We start from the raw sequence: 26,087 nt of genomic DNA on the forward strand, positions 1-26,087 counted from the left end.
CCAAGTCGCACTCTTGTCTGATTGGCTAAGGGGACTGGCCTTGCCAGACCAGCCACCCTGCTGTGTGATTGACAGCCAGGCTGTATGAATGGGGGAAGACTGCATAAAAAGCAGGTCTCTGGGACTGGAAAGACAGAGTCGCCACTGGAACGAAAGAACCAACGAGGAACTGGAAGAAGAGGACCCCTACAACGACTGAACTGCCCAGTGAAGCCCTGGTGCAGGTCTGAATCGCCAAATCCGACGACAGAGAAGATCCTCCAGGAAACCTCTTCCCTTGAGCTGGTGGGACCAACCAGTTCGCCCAAACATCAAACCAGGACCCCTCCTCTGGTCTAATTCGCTGTACAGAGCTACAGTGGGCCGGATAGCCAGGAAGGTCGGACCCTGCTTGGTTTTAAGGAGCACACCTTTTATTTGTTGTTTTGCTCTGCTGCTGGCTTCTTTCTGGGTGGCGCAGGAGCCCCTAGTCCTCTTACTTCTAATCAGTCCGCCAGTCGCTTCAGGAACCGTGAGCCTGCAGGAACTGCCAGGAACATCCGCCTCAGCTACAGCTCCATCTCCGTTTTAAGGTACTGTGCAAATCCGGTTGTCCATTTCGTTCAACCGCGGTGAAAGTTTTTGAAATCTTTCTCCAATCCGAGGGCTTGTCCCTCTCTTCTCTCTGAAGTATATTTTCTACCAACCAACCACGTCTGGAATCTGTGCCACAAACTTTACCGCAAACTACCCTGAACTGTGTGATCTTGAACAAAAGACTTTTGACCTATTGACTTTGGCCCTAAGCCTTTTCTAGCTGATCTCCTCCCTGTAGTCTCTCTTGTTCAAATTGCTCAGAGCACTTACTGGTTGGTGTTGCCTAATTTCTAATAACTTTGTCTTTCCCTCCCTTTTAAATTGCTGGAGTGCCATTTTGCTCCCACTTCAATTGTGAGCTTAACTTGTCTGGAATTTAAGGGAAGTGGTGTGGTGTATTTATGATTGTGATTTTTTACTTGCTTATAATAGTGAAATGTTATACAACTGTGAGTAAATAAATATATATCATTTTACTTAGAAACCTTGAGTCATTGTTTCCCCGAATCACTGTAATTTCTGTCCTTTGTGTAACTTGTTCTACTGCTCACTTACTCTTGAGATAAGTCTGGCTGCTCCACTACTGCTACCACTATAACTGTAGTACAGGCTTGTACCAAAGGTGAAATTGTACTGTCACTTGTAGTCTTAATTGTGTGTAGTGTCCCCAAAGGGTACTACATATAATTATGTCTAACAGGCACGCCCCTTTGTTTCTCTGTCTGTCTCTGGGTCTCTTGGCTTACTTGTTTCAACGCCATGATATCTCCTGGTTGAGGTGATATATTTTGCGCTTAATAAGTGCTGGACCATACCATACCATGAGAGTGGTTTTCACTTCTAGAGCATTGCAAAACATCCAGTTTAAGTCTGTGTTTATCGAACAGGTCAATGACCTGGGAACAGGGGTCAGAGGTCTAAACTCAGACGCCAGAAGGCATGAAGAATCATCACATGGGTGACATTTCTGAATGCCCTTCACCTGAGTTATGGAGCTAGGCTGCACATCGGAGAAGATAGAAGGTCCATTTCCACAGGCTGCTATTGGGTGTTAATGCTATCGCACCACTTCTTGAGCAGGAATGTGGAATAGAACACCCGCATTACGGGATGCGCTTAGAAATCACCAGCAGAGCCCTGAGCAAAAACTCAGTCAAATATGTGAAATGATACCTGATTGGCCTTGCGCCTGTCTCTGGGGCTGTCGCTGAAGCATGGCTGGTGCCAGTGCGCAGTACAGAGGCAGCGGCGAAGAAACCCTGGGGCAGACATGGGTGATACCAGGCAGCTGCCAAGGGAGGCGACGATCACAGATTGGGGCGAGCTATCCAGTCATAAGTGATAATGGGCAAGAAAATCTAAGGCTGGCCCCAGGTGAGCTGGAAAAGAACCAATGCATCCTCCTGCGGCACCAAGAGTATACTGGGGATGGGTGGAGTGGTTACCCTAGAGTATGCAGAAGGCAATGCAGCGAACCCCACTATTAGAAACCTTTTCTATTTCACTTTTAGTATGGTGTCCCCAGAGACCAACCCTTGTGGACCAGCACCGTTTCCACCTAGTTAGACCAAACTCTCACAGGTAAACGTGACTGAGACGTAAGGAGCAGTGGAGACCGGTGTAAGGTACAGATCACACACAACTGATACTAAGTAAAGGATAACACAGGTAAGTAATGACGGTGTATACTATATTTATTACCAATGTATGAACATTAAAGTAAACTTTCTATAAGTTAATATATAGTTCATATGTATGCTCCTGCATATCCCCCATGCTCTACAACCTCTTCATCAGGCCCCTCTTTGACATTCTGGACTCCAATGGCATAGCCTACACCAGCTATGCCCACAATATCGAAATTCTCGTCCCTCTCTCTGGCAGGTAGGCAGAAGACTCGAATGCCCTTGAGCCCGCCTACACAACCATCCAGGCATGGATGGCTGCCAAACACCTCTGCCTTAATGGGGATAAGACACAGATCCTGCTGGTAGGGCCTCCTGCAGTGCTCAAACAGCGCAATCACCAATACGCAGCCCTCCAAACTGATGGCATAATGATCCCCATCCCCACATCTGTGAAAACGCTAGGGGTCTACCTAGACGCCACCCTCTCTATGACCTGTCAAGTAAGCACAATCACCTCTTCCTTTCGATCCAAAGTAAGCAGCGTAACCATTGCACGTGCAGTCATTGGCTCTAGGCCCAACTACTGCAATGTCCTGTTTGCCGGCACCTCATCCCGAAACATACACAAGCTCCAAATATTTCTGAATAATGCACTCCGAGCAGCACTTACCATTCCTAAAAGGGAACACATCTCAGCTGCCAGGAGAGCGGCACTTTGGTTGCCGATCCGCAAACGTATCATCTTCAAAGCCCTCTCCATCACTCGCAGGTGCTTGTCCAACTCTGCGCCCCGTTACCTATCCCAGAAATTCGCTGAAGCTCACTCGTCCAGACCAACCAGGACCCCTGATGCACAACGCCTCCGCCAGCCAAAAATCTGTTGCACTAAAGCAGGAGACTTAAGCTTCCCATCCATTGCTGCCAAACAGTGGACCTCTCTGCGACCCCCCTGAGAGCTGAACCTCGTACTGGGTATTCCGGAGAGCCCTCCAGACCTGGCTGTTTGCTTAACTCAGACACCTCTCCCATCAGCACGCTAGGATCTGACTGTTTATTACTGTGAAATGCGTTCACTCACCATTGTATATTTGATCAGTCTGCGAGTAACTGGTCCCTGTAACAGCGCCTCAATGCCTAAGGATTGATGTGTGCTTTATAAATAAATAAAATGAAATACATTTAAAATAAATTAAGTGCCCTAGTTATAGACAGACAACATATTACTGATGTCTCAAAGTCACACCAGCAACACTTTAAACTTAGAATAATGGGCACTTTGGCAATAAAAACTGTTGCAGTTTAAAGTGGGGCAAGAAAGAAGGGTAGACATGTATTGCTAACCTTACAAAATAGAAGTCATAACAGCAAAAGTGTCACAACTATATTACAAAAGTCCACAGCCTATTCCCTGCAACTACTTAGGAGAATTCAAGTGCCATGTGAAAGGGTCTCTTATGGGCCAAGGCAGGATTAAGCTTGCAGGTAGGATGCAGGCATAATGACACAATTGTTAAGTACAACTGCATGTGTTCCTGGAAGGCAGACAGGAGAGACATCTGTCTGGGAAGCCAGAGCGACTCCACAGAAGATACCCAGCTCCAGGTTCCACCACCAAAGATGAGGACAGGTGGGCTCAGGTAAGGTCTTTACACTCTATGGAGAATGCTGCTGTCTTACAGGGCAAAGAACATGGAGTGCAGTGCATCCCCAGGTTCCCCACAAGGAATACCAGCAATGCACACTGATGGTTGCAGTAAGAGGGCCCGAAAGTCACAGGTGCAGAGTTAAGTTCAGGGCTGTCAGGATGGGGTCGAACTAGTGTCTGTTCTTTTTTTTCATCTTTAATGCTATTTGGTTAAACACAATAATACATATCCAAATCTTCATCAGTCACAATATCAACACACATAAAAATTATCATATATAGAAAATACAGTCAGAAAAATACATTCATAAAAATAAAATTGTTACGAAAACATTTGTCTGCAGGGCTGAAAACCGCCACTTATAATTAGCATTAGAGCACATAATATTCTGTATGCCACTTCATTTGACAATGTACAAAACTCTTCCATCAAAGATTTAAAATAAAAATTCCCTCGTGTGTTCAGCGCGTAACAACCATTAAAAATATGCTTTAACGTTTCAATTTCTCCCAGATTCTTCCAAAACTGACAGATCCTCAGCTTCCCTGGGGTTCTATCCCTCGCCCCCGTAATTTCCCCAGTAGGATACACATGTAAACGCATTCTTAGCATTCTAATCCTCTAAGCTGCACTGGGAAACGTACACAAGTAATCAGGTAGAACCCCCAACCAGTCTTACATCACGCAGGATACCCTGATAGAGGCCATAATTCCTAACAGCTTCTATACTATTGATCCAATCTGACTCCCAGAGCTTAGTCTTATTAGGATGTAAATTAATAATTTCCATCAAAACATTATAAGATTTAATAGTAGCTTCACATTCTAACACTCACTTATTTACAGAAGCTGATGATTTTCTCAATAAAATCTGTTAAGTTTCAACCATATTGAGGTTTCCTCTTCATAAAGTATCCTACTCAACATACATACGTTTTTCCATAACGTGTGCGAGTAAATGGAGACTAAACCTAACTCATACCTTATAACCGCAGTTGGCACACCATTAGGCAACCTCAAGACCTTTAATCTGGTCCAATGAATAGACAGCGGGCCTCATTACAAGCATGGCGGACCGGAGATAAGGGTACCTTTCCGGACTGCCTTACAATGGCAATGCCGGCAGGGGCATGAATCCCCCAGCAGGTCTGACTTGACAGGAATCCTGGCCTCTACCAGCATTGCCTTCACAGAAGTATCGGCACCGTTAGTAACAGTGCCGGTACTTCTGTGATGTCCCCATTCCCGTGGGGTCCTATGAGACCCCGCGGGAATGGGGACTTCCATTTTCCAGTGCCTGTCATCCCGGTCTGCCGGGACTTGTAATGTTTCGGTGGCACCAGGCTATCTGGTGCTGGAATGGTGTTACGAGTCGGGCGGCAACCCCCCGGTCGCACTGGCAGATTACCGCCAGACTCATAATGAGGCCCAAAGACAAAGACTTGGTTTCAGCACCGTAGATCATTACCGGTAGAACCTTCTTATTATAAAATTCCACCAATGGGACCAGAGAGAAGTGACCATATCTCCTATGGAGGAACAGCCCCTATACAGCCAAATCCGTCATTTTTGATTTATAATAGTGGCAAAGGATCTTTTTTTTAAAAGATTCGGTTTCTAAAAAATCCCAGATAATATAAAATTTCACACACGCTCAAGTTCACAATTACTTATAGCCCATTTAAAATCTCTAAAATGTGGCTTTGATCCTGGTGTGAACTGAAGAATTTTCCTTTTCCTCACGTTGATGGCTAGTCTGTTCTCTTTTGTGTATGTCTCAAGTGCACATAATTGGCACTGGAGACCAATTGGTGTATAGTCTAAAACAATCATGTCATCAGAGTAGAGAACATAGTTTACAGACCAATCTCTCAGGCTAGGAGGAAAACTGCACAACTATAAAGATCAGATATCCCCCCAATATCAGAGATAAATAAATTAAAAAGGAGCGGTGCCAAGACACGTTCTTGTTTTTACACCTTGTCTTGTCACTATTTGTAGAGATAATTTTCCTTGTTTGTTAAGATGAACTCTCACTGTGGTGTTGGAGTGTAAGGAAATTAACATCTCCAACATAGTTTTAGGACAGCCCCATTTCTTGAGTTTCTCCCAAAGTGATTTTCTATCCACACTGTCGAAGGCCACGGTGAAATCGATAAAAGATAAACAAATTGGCTGCAACTTCACCATGTCCTCCTGCTTAAATCATTCCACAATGAACCCATAAGCATTTATCCAATGCCCTTCAGGAAACCCGTCTGGTAGATATCATATCTATTCTTTGCCCAAGAAGACAGCTCCTGGTATACCATTGTAGAGAAGATCTTTGAGGGTATGTCCAATAGACCAATCAGTCTATAATTCCCTGGTAAAGTATGTGGACCCTTCTTGTGTATTGGTACAATTATAGACAAAGACCAAGACATAGCCAACTTCTTAGACAGCAGATTTTCAACAAAATTCCAACCCAAGTATCCAGACCACTTTTTAAAAAGACTCGTCCTGGAGTTTTTACTACGAGTAATTACATTACGCACCAGCCCTTCATCTAACTCCAGGTCCCAGGGCTCATCTGATGGCATTTCTAGTAGGAAATTCATCAGCATAGATCCCACTGAAGTGATCATGCCACCATTTTTCGGATACAGGGTTAAGTTGCAATCCCATTGATAAACCACCAAAGCTCGCGGGGGTTTCCAGAAATGACCCTTCTCAACATGTCTTTAGCCTCCTCTAACATAGTGTAATAGTGATGAAACTACAGCCAGGTTCTACATGTCTTTTTTTTAACCAATGTATGATTTACCACTTCCCTTCCATCCAGATTATGCAATGACATCCTTAATGCTCTCTTTCTAAGTTGAATAGCTGAATCGTAAGCATGATTCTGAATGATCATCATCCTACCTTTCGGGCAAGGCATCGAGGCATACACCTTTTCCAATATGTCGGTGTATGGAGTATTTACTAGTAATAACTCTAGATCTCCAAACAAGTACAATCCAAACAGGGTTGTATAAAACAGTTTAATACTCTTGTGATTCCAAGTCACATGGTGTCCCCTCCCATCAACATCTAACTCGGCTCAGTAAACTGGCTTATTCCATTTCATCACAGTCATATACCAACTCATACAGAGTGGAAAATGGTCCCTGACTGTGACCGAAACCACTGACAGCTAGACTACATCACAGAAGATCTCTTCTGTGACAAAAAAGTAGTTCAAAATACCATTTTGATCAGCTCTTTGTCAAGTATGATGGGCAGGGATATCCCCTGAGACATTACCATTCAGCATATTGAGACCTCAGGCTTCCATCAATATCACCCAAGCCTTTCCACGTTCCAAAGCCTCCCCACATGTCAATATTACCCCCCACACAGCAGGGGCTACAAACACAAGCAGCCTTCAAGTCCCCACAAACAATGATTGAGTTAGAATTCCTCTGCGATTGCCACTCAAAGATGATATTTTCCATGGCCTTGAAGAAGACAGTTTGCAGGATGTTTGCAGGATTCACGGTAGTAGGAATGATCCCAGACATTTTCAATCGCCTGGATGAAAGGATTCTGGTGAGGAAACATAGATGCAGTACAATTGCAGTCATTATGAAGACCAAACACTAAACCAGAGCTAGGACAACCTCTTTCCCCCTTATATTCTGGGTTCAGAAAACCTGTATGTCCATCAACCATTGGCAAATCCATCAACCAGGATTCCTGCAGACCAAACATTTCTGCTTCTAAAAGTTTCACACTATCCTTTGTAAACAAATGTTTAAAACCTCTACCGTTCCACAAAATAAATGTCAAAGATTTGTTTTCGTCTGTATTCAAGTAATGATGTGGGCACTGTTGTGCTCTATGTGAGGCCGTGTGGTGCCAATCAATCCCAATTGGTGATCTCATTCAGGTCCCCTAAGCCCTCAAGGGCACCTAGAGTCACCCTCTTTGGGAGTCTCTCATTGGAACATCTAATCTGGAAAGATGGAACATTATCCAAGCAAGATCAGCCTGAGGCTAAATGACTTGATATCACTGACATCCCAGGCTCAGGAACATGTACAGGCTTGATCGTATGTTCGACCCCCTCCCATAGCTTTAACTGATCTGCAACCTCCGGCACTAACTTCAAAACAATGTGCAATGAAAATTGTAAAACACCTTTATCAAGTCACGTATTGTTCCAAAATTCCACCTGTGTAATGGCCCTACAATCCAAGTGTAACAAAGAGGGTATCTTCTCAGCAACCCCAACACAAAATATCTGTTTAAAACCAACAAACATTGGGATTCTAAATTTATTTTCCAGTTTCAGACAGGATGGTGGATTACAGTCGTCTCTCCAGGCACCACTAAGCTTGTTAACAATTTGTTCTAATTTCTGAGTAAGAAACCTTCTTCGCTCTTCAAGGGTGTTAAAACCTGGGGCAACTGGATTCAACTAAGATTGTACTGAGCCCCTCAACACAGCTGTGCTATTCATAACATCAGAATTCGGTGGAGCATTCGAGAAGCCAAATTCCCTTAGCTGTGATGTTCTCTCTGTTGATATAATGTTACAGTCTGCGGTTAATGGGGCATTGTTAGCATTAGCGCCTTCAAACTGCACCCATCTCCTCGTAGGTATCCAACCACCAATACCTTTAAGGACGTGTGGTTCACTCATTTGTTTAGCTCCATCAAATGTCATAGCATTAGACAGGATATCACCAATAGACTCCGCTATGTTCAAGGTTAAACTGCCAGTTTGAGTCGCCACACACACTACATTATGCTTTGGCTGAGGGATAGGACTCAAGTCTTGTGTAGATGCCGCTATTCTTGGATCATTACTAGTAGCCACAGAGATCGGCAGCCTCTGCTACAGTGCCGGAACTATCACCATTGGAAAGGTCGTTCCCACAGATTAGTGACTAATGGACTAGAAGAGGGAGGGGACACAAGGTTTGACAGATTAAAAATGTCCTAGAGCCCTTAGAGGAATTCTTTGGGAAGGCTTCTTATTTTTAGATTTCTTTTGCTAAACTACAATGCCAGCTATGGCATCTCTTTTACACCTTGCCTTGTTTTGTGTTTAAAAATAGCAAAGTTTGAGTCTGTAATCAGGTGAGTACTTATGTTCTCTGCTGGCTCAGCCCTAACATCATCCCCTTCTGCCAGGAACACTTCAGCCACTAGAACAACACTCTGATTGAGTGGTGACAGGCTGGTTGCTCACACTATGGTCAATTGTGACTCGTTAAAAAAACGAGCATTGACTTGAGGCAGTGACAACAGAGGCTGGGATTCCCAGACCATCACATTTCCAATACTTCAATAGTCTCCTCTGATGGACTCACATTTCTGGATGATGCATATAGCTGGACCTCAATGAAGACAACCTGTAGTCAGAGTGCCAACACGACTAAGCAGGCCAGAAGATGCAACATGAGACGAGCAGTCTCAAAATGAGCCAGCAAGGGTCTGCGGGCTACAATGGAGAAAAAAGGGACTCGGCTCCAGTGGGCTAGTTCTGCTTGGTGGCCAGGAAAGCAGCATAGTGACAAGCTAAGATGTCACATGATAATGCAGACGGTGAGGGCACATCAATGAAGTTGTGCTTTTGGTTCCTACACAGATGGAGAACTTAACTCAGTATATATCTTCCAACTGTACAAGATCTGTGGGTCCCACGAGCTTCCGAATGCGGCCAACCGAGGGGTAGGATGGTGAAACTAGCTGTGTCCAGGGATGCAAAGGAGGGACTTACCTACACTGGCTTCCCTTGGTTCAGAGAGGCAGTGCTTCACCTTAAGGTAGTGTGATTGGTAATGGTGGTTTCACTGATCATCCCGGCATCTCTCTTGGCACTGTTGGTGCTTTGGAATCATTTTCCAGGGCTCGAAAAATAAATAGCTCCAGAAACGTCTCCTGATATACAGACTGTTGGGCTGAAGACTGCCCCAAACTGCCCATCCGGAGACATGAAGATGTCACACTTTGAGGTGTTTTAAGTACCTGGTAACCAGCTTAGTGGCATCCATGACATAATTCAAGAAGTGGGTAAGGGTGTCTCAGACCCCTACCCATTTAAATCATTTTGAAGTACAAAGTTACTTTTCTTGGGTTCTGGAATATGCCGGGCCTGAGGTAGAAGGCCAAACAGATCCAGTGTTTTACAGAGACAGGACTTAAACAATGAGGTAGCCGTTTTGGCCACTACCTGGACAAAAGGCAACTTTCGATTAAAATATAAAGGTGCACTTTGGTGCACCAGTAAAATATAAAACTGCCACCAGACTTTCAAGAATACTCGACTTGGATGGAAACCCCACTCAGGGTAACCTCACTTGAGGACTAATAGTTTGACACAAAAAAGAAAATGGAGGACCGGAATCCGCTGCTGTGGTGTGGGCTGCTTGCAGGGTATGGTCACCGGTGATGGGGGGTCCCTTGTGGTGTAGGCTGCCTGCGGGGTATGGTCACAGGTGATGGGGGCCCTTTGTGGTGTGGGCTGCCTGCAGGTCTGTTCTCGGCTGATGGCAGCACGTTGAGCCGTTTATGCACCTTGAGCCGTTTCCACGAGATATGGCTGGTGCGAGCAGGGTACGCGATTTCGCAGGGGTACGCGCAGCCCTTTACACACGATCGATTTGCCTGGCACGTGTGGGGTACGAGATTTCGCAGGGGTATGCACAGACGTTTGTAGGTGATTTGGCTGGCGTGAGAAGGGTATGCGATTGTTAGTGAGAATTCTCTGTTTAGGCTGAATTTCCTAACCTAGTGAGTCCCCCAGCAGCTTTGCTGGATTCCTGGAGTTTGTTTTTGTCCATCCTGCCAAGAGTAAGCACTCTCTTTCGATTGTTACCCACCTTGTTTCAGGATCCTTCAGCTTGCGGCTGATGAAGCAAATGGGGTGCTCCCTACCTTTCCCATCCAGTTGACTGAGTACGGCACCTATCCCTACATTGGAAGCGTCTGTCTGCACAATGAAGTGTTGGCAGTAATCAGGAGCTCTGAGTACTGGGGCTTGGAAAAGAGCCTGTTTCAGGTTTTCAAAAGCCTGATTGCACTCCTCGTTTCATTTAACCTTTTTAGGAAATTTGGGCGAGGAGATGACATTCAATGGAGAAGCTATGGTCCCATAGTTCTCTATGAAATTCCTGTAATACCCAGTGAGGCCTAGAAAGGCTCTCACCTGGGTTTGAGTATTCGGTGTTGTCCAATTTTGCACAGCTTCAATCTTACTGAGCAAAGGCCTTATTTCTCCACCGCCTACCTCATGCCCAAGATAAACTACCTTACTCTGTCCAATTTGGCATTTACTTGCCTTTATGGTCAGATTGGCTCGTCCAAGAGCCTGCAAAACATCTCTCAGGTGGATTACATGTTCTTCCTAGGAATTGCTGAACACTGCAATGTCATCCAAGTATGCCATGCAGCAGTCCTCCATCCCATTCAGAACCTGGTTTACCATCCGTTGAAACGTAGCAGGTGTATTCTTCAGTCCGAAAGGCATTTCCTTAAACTGGTATAAGCCAACAGGGGTAGAAAATGCAGTTTTCTCCTTGGCATGGTCTGTCAGGGCTATTTGCCAATAGCCTGACGTCAAGTCAAATGTGCTGAGGAACTTGGCGGCGCCAAGTTTATCCACCAACTCATCTGTTCTTGGCAAAGGGTGGGCATCAGTCATGGTGACTGCATTAAGAGCTCTATAGTCCACGCAGAATCTAAGCTCTTTAGATCCGGCCTTTGGTACTAACACAACTGGGCTAGACCATGGACTAGTAGAGGGCTCTATTACCCCGAGATCAAGCATCGTGCTGACCTCACCTTTGATGTGGGTTTGTACGTTTTCTGACATGCGGTATCCTCTGCTTTTGACCGGCAGACAGTCACCAGTGAGTATGTCGTGCTGGCCCCAAGTGGTCAAGCCTGGTGAAAGCGAGAACAGAGAGGCAAACTGATTCAACATAGATTTGCACTCTTCTTGTTGCTCGGCTGTCAGATTGGAGGAGAGATTCACTCCTTCAATTTTTTCATCTAAAGGTAAGCCTCTGAGGAGATCCGGAAGAGCTTCACTCTCTTCTTTTTCCTCGGATGATGCTAGAAGCAACGCTCCTACATCAGGTCATGAGACATACACTTTAAATCGGTTGGTGTGAAAGACTGTCGGAGCCACCTTGGGATTGCCCAAGTCCACCAGATAGTTAACCTCTCTGAGTTTACCCACTACTCGGTAGGGTCCCATACACTTATCTTGCAAGGCCCTTTGCCTTGTTGGGATCATAACGAGAACGAGCTGGACTTGAGCAAACTCAACCATGTTAGCTTTTTGATCGTGCCAGTGCTTGACCAATGCTTGTCCAGCTTTCAAGTTATCGCTTGCTTCCGTCATCATGTGCGACATTCTCCTCCGGAGACCTATCACGTAGTCAGTCACTCTGACTGGCTTGGGGGAAGGAGCACTCTCCAACCCCTCCTTAATCAGGGCCAATGGACCTCTGACGGGATGACCATAGAGTAGTTCGAAGGGAGAGTAACCTACTCCCTCCTGAGGGACTTCTGTATAAGCAAAGAGAAGGCATGGCAATAGAAGGTCCCACTTACGCTTAAGGGGTTCCTCTAGAGCACCTATCATGCTCTTCATGGTTCGGTTGAACCGTTCTACCAACCTATTGGTTTGTGGGTGGTAAGCCGTTGACAACTTGTAAGTTACTCCGCAGGTTTTCCACATGGCTTTCATGTAGTGGGACATAAAGTTTGACCCCCTGTCAGAGATTACTTCCTTAGGAAACCCAACCCTGGTAAAAATACCAAGGAGGGCCTTAGCCACAGCTGGAGCTGTAACAGTCCTCATAGGAATTGCCTCAGGATACCTAGTAGCATGGTCTACTACAACAAGTATAAACCTGTTGCCTGAGGAGGTTGGAGGATCAAGGGGACCAACGATGTCAATCCCTACTCTCTCAAATGGGACTCCCACAACCGGGATAGGCACTAACGGTGCCACGTTCTTGGATCCAACCTGACCAGAGATCTGGCAGGTGTGGCAGCTCCTGCAGTGTTTTTCTACTTCGGCCCCCATCTTTGGCCAATAGAAGTAGAGCGAGATCCTTTCCTTAGTCTTCTTGAAACTCAAGTGACCAGCCAAAGGAATCTCGTGGGCTAACTGCAAGAACTGTGGTCTGTTCTCTTGGGGTACTACAAGGCGTTTGTAGTCTCCAGGTGCAGACTCGGTCGGTTCACTGTAGAAGAGGCCATCTTCCCAGTGCAACCTGTATTTCCCAGGCTCTTGCCCTTCAGCCTGAGCTTCTGCCTGATGGCGAAGACCTTCCAGAGTTGGACATTCTCTCTGTCCCTTACTGAAGTCTGCCCTGCTGGGTCCACCTTCTGCCAGTAAAGACTGCAGCTCAGGATGGTCAACAGGATCCAGATCTCCAATGAATTCCTGGCCTTCCATTAGCTCTTCCTCAGAGTCTAATTCTACCACACAGGGTTGTACCTCCCTCTCAGCCTTGGCTGGAGGTGGCGTTACGGGTGTGACGTTGGACAACCACGGGGAAGTCCGTGTCAGCTGCACTGGAATGCTGGCTGCTGGTTTCGGGATAGAAGTCTTAGGTTTCCCTTTCGCTTCTGATTTCTTGGAGACAGCGGCCGACAATTCCAGTGGACCAGGAGTGATTTCTTTCTTCATCATCTCCCCGTAGAGTACCGCGCATGGTCCTCTCTCTTGCATGTCTGGTTAGCTCCTGTAACCGTTTACTAGGAGGTCTGGGAGTATGCGATATAACTCCGAGAGTTTTCAAATCGTTACCCAACAGTACGCGTCCTGGTACCTCACTCTGCATGCTGACAGGTATCTTCACAGTCATGTCGTTACACTGGATGAGAACTGGTAATTGGGGAAGCTTCTGCACAGGCCCTCCAGCTAACTTGGTGAGGCGTTTGGGTGCCTTAGCAACATCCTCAGCCTGAAAAAACGATTTATCCACCAGTTATGCTGGCCCCAGTGTCCCTAATGGCAGGAGTCTCCTGACCATTCACCTGGACACTGTCCTTATAATACTCTTTAGTATTATCGGGGATAGAATTATAGACATCTAAATTCTGTTGTTCCCACAACCCCAGAGATACTAAAGAAACGCTGGCTGAGACACCAATGGGTTCGTCAGCTAGCAGTAGAAAGTTTCCACTTGCCATTTGGACTTCCTCCTTTGGAGCGAAGGCTAAGGAGACAAGCTGGACCCCTGAAGGTTTACCCTTACATCTGGGATCTCCTTTCACGTGATCAGTCGAGCCACAAACAAAGCATTTACCGAATGCTTTCTGGAATGGTGGCTTGTTCTGACCTCCTTCCAGTTTGCCACCAGAAGACACACTATTCTGCTGTGGTTTTCCCGGTGGCTTACCCTTCTGGTTTTGTTTGGGGCCCTCTTTGGAATGTGAGTTATTCAAATTCTCTTTTGAGTATTTTTTAGGCTGTTTTCCCTCATCCTTTTTCTGAGTTGTCCCAGAATCCTTATGCGTAGCCCTGTTGGCAACCCACAAGTCAGCAGCCTTAGCTAGTGCCCTGGAATCCAATTCCTTCGAATCAGCCAAGTGCTGTCTGAGCTCAGGAGAACAGGCATCATGAATAGACTCCAACATAAAAAGATTTCTCATACCCTCATAAGTGTTCACTTTGTAACCCTTAATCCATCCCTCTAAGTTTTTCAACCCTTCACTCACCCAGGTAGCCCAAGCGGTACCATCATGCTTTTTGAGGGTTCTAAACCTCTTAAGATACTGGGAAGGGGTCTTCCCGAATCTAGCTATCAAAGCTAGTTTCGCACTTTCGTAATCCGTCTTATCCGCCTCCCCCAACTCCATTACCACATCAGTCGCAACAGGAGGGAGCCTAGAGAACAACCAGGGAAGCAACGCATTCCCGGTGATGTCCTGGAGCCCATGATTGTATTCAAACAGTTTCTACCAATCCAACACATCCAATCTCGGCTCATACATACCCACTAATTCCTTCGGCATCCGGGGTCTTTTGGGACTGGAGCTCCTAGAGGAACCAGAGGAGATAGAAGCATTTTCCATAGACAAGCTTTTCATTTCTAACTCATGATTAAGTTCTATTTCTCTGAGTCTTAACTCAGCTTGCTTCTGCTCAGCCTGGGCATTCATCCGTCTGAACTTGAGCTCTTGGTTTCGTTCAGATTGAGCCAAGAACCGTTTACATTCTAATTCGAGCTTCATTTTTTCAAGTTCAAAATAAGCAGGGTTACTTGTGGGACCTGGTATGGGCCCCGTAGGCACAGCTGGTAAGGCAGGTAGAGGAGCGGGGGAGACAGTTTCGTTAGCCTCTCCGTCCTCGTCAGCCTCTTCATCGCTATCATCAGAATTACGATTCAGATCAACACCATTACTGTTATCTACAGTTGCTGGAGAGATTGGTTCCTCTGAACCAGTACCCAGACTTTGGTTCTCCAGCAATCTCTCTATTAGTTCTAACTTCTTGCCTCTTACAGAAAGATTCTCTTGCCTACAGAGAGCTCGTAAACTCTCAGTATTTTCACCTGACAAAGATTCTTGACTGTAAGTTTCCATCGTAGATATGTTTTTGAAAGTTGCTTTTTGTGCAAAGTTTTGTGGTTAGTTATCCTACAGCGTCGAAAAGCACTCTAAACTGTATACTCGATACAAATCCCACCGTTGTACACCAGTGTTAGGCGGAAACCTGTGCAGTTCCCTCTGGGACCACTGCAAAAGATTTAGTACTACAGGCGTTGGCGGTGAACCCACTTGGTAGCAGTCTGTACCACACAGATTCACTTGGTAGCTGTGGCTGAGCAGTCAGACTTCTCTCAAGAAAAGTTGGTCAGTATGTGGAGTATACAACATAGGGCAATTCTTCACGGCAAGACAAGCAAACACGCAACGAGGCTTAGTGTAAAGATAGTAAGTTATTTATTTATGACACAACATCTACGGAAAACACTAAAGCAAATCACTGCAAACAAATCAAACACAATTACTCTACGGAGTAGAAAACGATCAATCCCCCGAGCAAGATATCGACAACTCTAGGTTCTACCGGTACCGCTTATTTTCAGACAGAGGTTTATACCTCAACCTAGATGACACTCGAATATTAGATAGGACGGGAGAGAAAAAGATCGGCAGGTTATGAAATCAACACAGTGCAATCCTATGCGGATAAAATGCAAGGCAGGAAGGCAAGAATCACAATAGATTTGTAAAGTTCAGAGGCCAGGCCCACTCGGAGAGAGGCAAGGCTTGATGTCCCAAAAAGTCTCTAGTGGAGATGCATTCAAGTCTTTATAGCAAATTGTTATCGGCAGATCGAACCAGTTCAGAACAAAGAATGAGCAAAGCTTGGAGGCGACCCAGCGGAACGGAGAGTATTAAGACACCTCACTCGAACCGACCGAAAGGGAAGCCAGGCGGACACGATACCTTGTTGTGGAGGGCTGCTCCGGCGGGGGCAGTTGTTCCTGGTGGTGGATGCACGTCGGGTCTTGGCCAAGAGTAGAGATGATCTCGTCGTCGAAGGAAAGTAAAGTCCGGTGCACCACCAGGGAAGAGACCAGCCGCGGAGTGCTCCGTCACAAGGCACCACCTTTTGGTCGCGGTACAGGGGTAGTGGCTATCTGGTTGCCGAGGTGCTCTGCACGGGCAATTCGACCACTGCGTCCTGAGGCGAATAAAAAGCAAAGGGGACTGGTTGTTCCCACCAGTCAGGGGAAGAGACTCTCCGGCAGGGAGATCTCCTCTGTCGTCGGGAAGTGGTGAGTCGGTTCCGCACGGCTCCACCGGAGGTGTCGTCGTGCAGGTCGGCTCAGCGTTACCCTCGTCGGATTCTTAGGTCCTGTGGCGACTTCTGAAGATCCAGTCCCAAAAGCCCTGCTTTTATGCAGAAAGCCCCCATTCATTCAGCCTAGCTGTCAATCAACACATGCTAAGTGGTGAGCGGGAAGGCTCACCACCTGGGCCAGTCACTCCAGAGTGCGACCTGAGTTGGCAAGGCAACTCGGTCCAGGATGCCTAAACCCCCTCCCAAACCCCTGAGGTAACCCAGACAGAATGGCACCACTTTGGAGGGTCTCTGTACAGAGGCCCGCCAAAAGTCGAACAAAGTGCTCAACCTTTGGTTTAGGAGTCACAGAGACAAACAAAGACGCCATTTTAAAACCGAGTTCTGGCAGAAAATACCACTCGGTAAACTTATTTAAGATAAGTAGATCGGTGGTACGTCAGAGATTAATGAGAAAAAGTATCAATCTCCAACAATGGGACGAATCCCATAGGGTTATGCTCGGGGTTGAACATAACAAGTAGTTTCCACTGCCACCAGCCAAAACTCGACGAGGGGGGACGGGACAGTGCCCCCTCGAGTAACAGATCCAGGAGTAATGGAATTACCCCTACTAGTACGTCCACAATAAGATGGTTGGTACTAGTTCTGTTAGTAAATTTAAGTCTAGTAAAGCCAATGGTGACTTTACATGCCCGGGGAGACAGGAGTCAGTCCCCGGGTATGGAGTTTATGGTGGGGGAACCGCTAGGGCGCCCCCGTGTTACGACACGTAGGGTGCGGTGTAACACACATAGAAAAACATATGAGACCCTATGGAGTAAAAGACCCCATAGCCCATCGAACACATTGACATTTCAAAGGAATTACACACATACATGTCCAAGAGTGGGAGAAAAGAGTATCACTCTTGGCAGGATGGAAAAAAACAAACTCCAGAAATCCAGCAAAGCTGCTGGGGGACTCACTAGGTTAGGAAATTCAGCCTAAACAGAGAATTCTCCCTAACACCTTTCCATGTGTTTTTGCTGGCTCGAGAGTGGTACAAGAATTCACGGGTGTATGCGCAGCCCTTTCCATGAGATTTTGCTGGTGCGTGCGGGGTGCGGTCTGATTTTTCACGCAATTATGATGGAGGAGGCTGTGTGCTGGGCCATGGATGCCGCAGGGCCTTGCGCCGTATTGGACATTTCACTTGCTTTGTCCTGCGCACGTGGCGGTGTTGGGGGGCGTTACTTGTGCTGCTTGCTGTTCATTGCGCCACGGCTACTAATGCTGCGGGAAATTCATGAATACGCGTGCCGCGCAAGTGTTGGTCCTCTCCATGTGGCGCTTGCGCTGCTTCTGCGCTGGATTCAATGAATTGGGCCCTATGTCCTTTGTCCAAAATGCATTGGCTTCAGCTCTGTCTGGTTCCTCTTAACCTCTTAAGTGAATACACTTTTAATCACAATAAAGGTTTCTTGATTTATGAGCAGCCAAAAAAAAGTATACATGAACCTTGTTTCTGAAAACATGACTAGCAGAATTCTAGCTTGGCGGGTTCCTCCCACGCTCTCCTGCCACTGGTAATCCTTCTTTCCAAACTCAGTGGTAGTACTCCTTGCACTCCACACCACTGAGGACTCTGCTTCTTCTCCCCTCTTCTTCTTCCCCCTTCTCTGTGTCCCCTGCCACATTCTCCTTAGCTATAATCCACCCCCTTTACATTCAGCTACCAACCTGCCCTCTCACCTACACATTCCATCTAACGCATCTCACTTTTCTACTCATGACACCATTTTTTCAACATGTAAATTAAGTGAGTTAACTTCTAATTCTGTAGTTTTTTTTTCTGTTTTGTGTTTCTTTGTCTGTGAATATGCATTATATTTTCGGATCATGACTATAGATTTTGTCGAGATGATGGCCTCTGTCCAGAATGCATCAGCTTCTGCTCTGTCTGGTTCCTCTTAACCGTAACATTTTGCTACAATAAGGGTCTTACCACATAACATTTCTATGTACAGGAAGACTTTTTACAAACAGTGAAGGCAAGTCCCTGAATGCTCACACCAGAGAGACTACAACCCGCTTGGGAAGAAACGCCCAAGTCAATCTTGTAAGGATGACACATTTTAATTTCACACGTAGATGAGCGCAACAGCAAAGAACTCTGCTGCCAGAAATGTTCTGCCAAAAGTAGTACACGCAGAATCTTATAAAGAAAAACATTGTCACTGATGATGCAATATTTATAGTAGAAACCTGCGTGCCTGGTGGGTGTGCGCCTATACATGATCCGCCTGCTCCATAAGAGATGCCAGATCATTGGTTACAGCCCAGTCTGTCAGTCTTCCATCACGTGGCTGCTGCTGTGATCATCTTCTTCTCACGTCGAAGGTCAAAGAACAAATTAACTACACTCCTATCACAATGCTACTTTGTCATTATACTGTGCACCTAACAGATTTTAGGGCTGACGCAAAGGAGGTTCCGGGGCACTCTGACCTCCACACGCACATTTCACTCACTCCCTTCTACGCCATCGGGCTCCAAAGTCCCCACCCTCGTTTTGAACTGTAATTTATCCCTCCCAGGACCTTGCAATACAAATCACATGATTTTATTTCAAAGACGTGCAATGTCCCCACTCTTTGGACATTCAGGACTTGTTACTTGTAGGGTTGATGGTCAGAGGGCACCTGGTGTCATGGAATTCAGGGATCTTGAGGTTTATTCAGTTATATGGGCTATAACTCGTGGTCGCCTGGGGATGCGCCGGGTTATGCTGTGGCCAGTGTAAGATAACATACACACCAGACACTGGTCTTTGGTCGCGGCCTTGTAGGGCACATTCCTCTTGAGTAAAAAACACATCTTTGCAACACTGTTAGAACAAGGAATAGGCATTGTGGCCGTTGGGGTTGTGGGCTGTCCTCATGGTAGCTCAAGCAAGGCTGGAGATTTCCCTCATCTCGCAATTTGGGCCTAATGCATGCAATGCCACAGGTACTGCCAGGCCTTTTCTCTTGACTACGATTACTAACATCTATGCAAAAATAGCAATGTTGCTTGCGTCCTGCACTACACTATGTGGGTTGACTATATTTTATTATATTGAGCCGGGGTCCTTTATATTGGGGGGTGGTCCTTTCACAACCCCTCCTGTCCCCTGGCCCATCGTAGTGCTTCAGGTGCATCTCGCCTCACTCTAAAGCACTTAGCGGGGTGGGACGGGGCTGCCCCTTTCCCAACAAAAGCATTTGTTAATGTATTACTGTTTAGTAGCTTTTGAGCCCAATTGTGTGAGCACACAGTTCCCTGGAAATTCATGTTGAATAGAGTGTCAAAGGCATTTACTGTTGTGCTGCTTCATTATAAAATAACTGTTATATCATAGGTGCACTAATTGAGGTGGTGGCCCTTCTTTCTCTTTAGTAAAACAAAAAAGGTGATGGCTGGAAGGTATCAGGTAATAAAATTGCGGCAAAAATGTCGCCGGCAAATAAAATCGCGCCAAAAAAGGCTGTGGGTTGACCTGGTAAATGTGTACTCCATTATACCATTTAAGGGGAGCATGGGTTGTGGGGGTGTCCCCCGCTACCCTTAAATGGTATAAGGGGTCTGGGGGCTGTGGGTGTGTCCCCCTTCATCCTTTACACGATTGTGCAGCAAAACCACAGAATTTTTGCTGCGATATTTTGTATTCACGCCCATTTTTGCCACGATTGTAAGATATGGAACCGGCTGGAAGGTTTAGAATCAATCTTAACCTCTGGAATTGCTCTGGGCAACCCTCCAGACCATCGTTCTTCCCCATAGTTCTTCCCCGCTAAGGCATTACAAAATGAGAAAGACCATTTGCAAATCAGGCTTGGTCTCACCCCAAAAGGGACAGGGTCAAGTGCACTGTTATACCCCACAGTACTATTATTTTTGACGCTTGACAGTGCACAGCATCCCAGACAGCCTCTTACCCACATTAGCACTCTTTTTCCCAACATTCTCTTAAGCTCATACAGATCCCCTTCTTGGAATGGGTTTCCCGCCGTCCTGTTCCGATTATTCCCTCTTCTGCCTCTGGGTGATTTTCTTTCTCATCTTCAGTTTTTTCATGGTCTTGTTTTTGTCTTTTTGACACTTTGGAAAAGACCAAGTGGGATGTACTGGTTTTCTAGGTATATTGAGGTTCTGGTGCTTCTGTGCTTTCTCCTTCGTCTCAGGACAAAGGTCCTTGTCGATGCTTGGAACAGGGCCAGTCGAATGGGCTGGATTGTTTTCTCTCTTGGGAGATCTGTTCTGCCACCATGACTGCCACTGTCCTCCTTCTTCCTACTTCTCACCTGGGTCGTTGACCTAGGGGTATTCCTCTACCCTCTATTATTCTCCAGTGTTTCTCTTTTCTTTTGCTTCTCTGAGCATCCTTTCTGCCTTAAAGAGGCCTCTTTTCACATTCTTGTAAGTTCTTATCCGTCCTCTTCTTGGATTGCCTTCCCTTTTGCCTGGTTTCTCTTAAACCCTCTTCAGTCTCTCTGCTGCCTCCGGGTGTGTTTCTTTCTCCTCTTCGTCGCTTGCTCTGATATTGCATGGTGTCCCTTTTCTCTTTCGTTTCTTTGGGCCCTCTTTTTGCCCTGCAGATGCCTCCCTTCATAATCTCGTAAATTCATCCCTGTCCGCTTCTTGTATGGTCTCTCCTTTCGTCCTGTTCCTCTTACAACCTCTTCTGCCTCTGGAATTTTTTTTCTCCTCCTCTTCTTCAGTTTTTTCTAGCCTTTCCATCTTGCCACTTCTTCTTCTCCTACTTCTTCCTATCTTGGTACCGTTTCTCGCTCTGATCTCATTCATGTTACAACAAGATATCAAGTGTGGCGAAACTCTTGCCATGAAAGTGTAGATAAAGGGCTGATGGATATAAGAATCGATACACAGCCTGCAGATGTTGTTTGACTATAGAAACTAGGTTGGCCATGTTAAAATGGAAGTGTTCCTAGTGTATAGCAATGGGGAAGGGGGTGGTGCTTCGTATGAAACATCAAACATAAAATGTTTAGTCTAGATCTGTTTTATTTATGTTACTTCTCCAAATACAATATGCAACTTGTTTTCTTCCTCAAATTCTTCTCCACTCTTCCTCATTCTGTCTTTTAATGGCATTTCCCACATCTTACTCATGCATTTCTTGCTTAGTATATGCCTTGGTCTCCTTGCAATCTCTCTCATCCCTTTTACTGATTTCTCTTCCTTGTTTTCTCCTTCCTTTCTATTGCAGCTCCTCTCTAATTGTTCCTCACCCTTATGCTACCTATACGTTTACCTTTTCTTCTCTACCTCATTCATTTCCCTGTCTGCCTCATGTCTTTATGTTTCTTCCACTCTTCCGTATCCATCTCTTCAATCAATAATGGTTGTTATGGTTGGAGTCCATTTTTGAGGTCCTTTTTTCTAACCTTAACCGTCCCTGACAAGTTGTGCTGCTTTCTTGTGGTTATCAGAGGGATGTCTACTGAGGTCAAACGTTAACTTCATTTGCAATTTGCTTCTTTTGATAGACCAAATTAGTGAGAGGGCAGGGGTGCCTTCTTAGCACTTCATCTTTTCTCTGGACAAATTTCTTCCCCAGAAATTGTGTTGTGGAGTAGGCTGGTTCACACGGATATGTTTTGTGTCTGGACACATCATGCTGTAGCCCAGGGATCTACAACTTATGGCATTCCAGATGTTTTGGGTTATAAATCCCATCAGGCCTAGCCAGCATAACCAATGTGAGCGATCCATGGAGATGTAGTCCAAAGTATCTGGAGAGGCACAGGTTACATACTCCTGCTGTAACCTTTTAAGCACATTACTAGCCACGGAAGTGGAGGTAGTGTGGGTGGGTGAGGGTAGAGAGAGTGGTGGTAGTGTGGGTGGGTGGGGATAGAGAGAGTGGAGGTAGGGTGGGTGGGGGTAGAGAGAGTGGAGGTAGGGTGGGTGGGTGGGGGTAGAGAGAGTGGAGGTAGGGTGGGTGGGTGGGGGTAGAGAGAGTGGAGGTAGGGTGGGTGGGTGGGGGTAGAGAGTGGAGGTAGGGAGGGTGGGTGGGGGTAGAGAGAGTGAAGGTAGTGTGGGTGGGTGGGGGTAGAGAGATTGGAGGTAGTGTGGGTGGGTGGGGGTAGAGAGAGTGGAGGTAGTGTGGGTGGGTGGGGGTAGAGAGAGTGGAGGTAGGGTGGGTGGGTGGGGGTAGAGAGAGTGGCGGTAGTGTGGGTGGGTGGGGGTAGAGAGAGTGGAGGTACGGTGGGTGGGTGGATGTAGAGCGAGTGGAGATAGGGTTGGTGGGTGGGGGTAGAGAGAGTGGAGGTAATGTGAGTGGGTGGGGGTAGAGAGAGTGGAGGTTTGGTAGAGAGAGTGGAGATAGGGTGGGTGGGTGGGGGTAGAGAGAGTGGAGGTAGGGTGGGTGGGTGAGGGTAGAGAGAGTGGTGGTAGGGTGGGTGGGTTCGGGTAGAGAGAGTGGAGGTAGGGTGGGTGGGTAGGGGTAGGGAGAGTGGAGGTAGGGTGGGTGGGTGGGGGTAGGGAGAGTGGGGGTAGGGAGAGTGGAGGTAGGGTGGGTGGGTGGGGGTAGAGAGTGGAGGTAGGGTGGGTGGGAGAGAGAGAGTGGAGGTAGGGTGGGTGGGTGGTAGAGAGAGAGTGGAGGTAGGGTGGGTGGGTGGTCGAGAGAGAGTGGAGGTAGGGTGGGTGGGTGGGGGTAGAGAGAGTGGAGGTAGGGTGGGTGGGTGGGGGTAGAGAGAGTGGAGGTAGGGTGGGTGGGTGGGGGTAGAGAGAGTGGAGGTAGGGTGGGTGGGTGGGGGTAGAGAGAGTGGAGGTAGGGTGGGTGGGTGGGGGTAGAGAGAGTGGAGGTAGGGTGGGTGGGTGGGGATAGAGAGAGTGGAGGTAGAGTGGGTGGGTGGGGTTAGAGAGAGTGGAGGTAGGGTGGGTTGGTAGGGGTAGAGAGAGTGGAGGTAGGGTGGGTGGGTGGATGGGGGTAGAGAGAGTGGAGGTAGTGTGGGTGGGTGGGGGTAGAGAGAGTGGAGTTAGTGTGGGCGGGTGGGGGTAGAGAGAGTGGAGGTAGGGTGGGTGGGTGGGGGCAGAGAGAGTGGAGGTAGGGTGGGTGGGTGGGGGCAGAGAGAGTGGAGGTAGGGTGGGTGGGTGTTGGTAGAGAGAGTGGAGGTAGCGTGGGTGGGTGGGGGTAGACAGAGTGGAGGTACGGTGGGTGGGTGGGGATAGAGAGAGTGGCGGTAGGGTGGGTGGGTGATATAGAGAGAGTAGAGGTAGGGTGGGGTGGGTGGGGAGAGAGAGAGTGGAGGTAGGGTGGGTGGGTGGGGGAGAGAGTGGAGGTAGTGTGGGTGGGAGGGGGTAGAGAGAGTGGAGGTAGGGTGGGTGGGTGGAGGTAGAGAGAGTGCAGGTAGTGTTGGTGGGTGTATGTAGAGAGAGTGGAGGTAGGGTGGGTGGGTGGGCGAGAGAGTGGAGGTAGGGTGGGTGGGTGGGGGTAGAGAGAGTGGAGGTAGTGTGGGTGGGTGGGGGTAGAGAGAGTGGAGGTAGTGTGGGTGGGTGGGGGTAGAGAGAGTGGAGGTAGTGTGGGTGTGTGGGGGTAGAGAGAGTGGAGATAGGGTGGGTGGGTGGGGGTAGAGAGAGTGGAGGTAGGGTGGGTGGGTGGGGGTAGAGAGAGTGGAGGTAGGGGGTGTGGGGGTAGAGAGAGTGGAGGTAGTGTGGGTGGGTGGGGGTAGAGAGAGTGGAGGTAGGGTGGGTGGGTGGGGGTAGAGAGAGTGGCGGTAGTGTGGGTGGGTGGGGGTAGAGAGAGTGGAGGTACGGTGGGTGGGTGGATGTAGAGCGAGTGGAGATAGGGTTGGTGGGTGGGGGTAGAGAGAGTGGAGGTAATGTGAGTGGGTGGGGGTAGAGAGAGTGGAGGTTTGGTAGAGAGAGTGGAGATAGGGTGGGTGGGTGGGGGTAGAGAGAGTGGAGGTAGGGTGGGTGGGTAGGGGTAGGGAGAGTGGAGGTAGGGTGGGTGGGTGGGGGTAGGGAGAGTGGGGGTAGGGAGAGTGGAGGTAGGGTGGGTGGGTGGGGGTAGAGAGTGGAGGTAGGGTGGGTGGGAGAGAGAGAGTGGAGGTAGGGTGGGTGGGTGGTAGAGAGAGAGTGGAGGTAGGGTGGGTGGGTGGTCGAGAGAGAGTGGAGGTAGGGTGGGTGGGTGGGGGTAGAGAGAGTGGAGGTAGGGTGGGTGGGTGGGGGTAGAGAGAGTGGAGGTAGGGTGGGTGGGTGGGGGTAGAGAGAGTGGAGGTAGGGTGGGTGGGTGGGGGTAGAGAGAGTGGAGGTAGGGTGGGTGGTGGGGGTAGAGAGAGTGGAGGTAGGGTGGGTGGGTGGGGATAGAGAGAGTGGAGGTAGAGTGGGTGGGTGGGGTTAGAGAGAGTGGAGGTAGGGTGGGTGGGTAGGGGTAAGAGAGGTGGAGGTAGGGTGGGTGGGTGGATGGGGGTAGAGAGAGTGGAGGTAGTGTGGGTGGGTGGGGGTAGAGAGAGTGGAGTTAGTGTGGGCGGGTGGGGGTAGAGAGAGTGGAGGTAGGGTGGGTGGGTGGGGGTAGAGAGAGTGGAGGTAGGGTGGGTGGGTGGGGGTAGAGAGAGTGGAGGTAGGGTGGGTGGGTGGGGGGTAGAGAATGGAGGTAGGGAGGGTGGGTGGGGGTAGAGAGAGTGAAGGTAGTGTGGGTGGGTGGGGGTAGAGAGATTGGAGGTAGTGTGGGTGGGTGGGGGTAGAGAGAGTGGAGGTAGTGTGGGTGGGTGGGGGTAGAGAGAGTGGAGGTAGGGTGGGTGGGTGGGGGTAGAGAGAGTGGCGGTAGTGTGGGTGGGTGGGGGTAGAGAGAGTGGAGGTACGGTGGGTGGGTGGATGTAGAGCGAGTGGAGATAGGGTTGGTGGGTGGGGGTAGAGAGAGTGGAGGTAATGTGAGTGGGTGGGGGTAGAGAGAGTGGAGGTTTGGTAGAGAGAGTGGAGATAGGGTGGGTGGGTGGGGTAGAGAGAGTGGAGGTAGGGGGGTGGGTGAGGGTAGAGAGAGTGGTGGTAGGGTGGGTGGGTTCGGGTAGAGAGAGTGGAGGTAGGGTGGGTGGGTAGGGGTAGGGAGAGTGGAGGTAGGGTGGGTGGGTGGGGGTAGGGAGAGTGGGGGTAGGGAGAGTGGAGGTAGGGTGGGTGGGGGTAGAGAGTGGAGGTAGGGTGGGTGGGAGAGAGAGAGTGGAGGTAGGGTGGGTGGGTGGTGAGAGAGTGGAGGTAGGAGGGTGGGGGGTGAGAGAGTGAGTGGAGGGGTGGGTGGGTGGGTGTAGAGAGAGTGGAGGGGGGGGTGGGTGGGGGGTGGAGAGTGGAGGTGGGTGGGTGGGGGGGGGAGGAGTGTGGAGGGTGGGTGGGTGGGGGGTGGGAGAGAGTGGGGTGGGTGGGGTGGGGGGGGATACTCGTAACAGCTCG

The sequence above is a fragment of the Ambystoma mexicanum genome, chromosome 2p (genome assembly GCF_040938575.1).
Source record: "Ambystoma mexicanum isolate Mex_15411 chromosome 2p, UKY_AmexF1_1, whole genome shotgun sequence".
Taxonomy (NCBI): Eukaryota; Metazoa; Chordata; class Amphibia; order Caudata; family Ambystomatidae; genus Ambystoma; species Ambystoma mexicanum.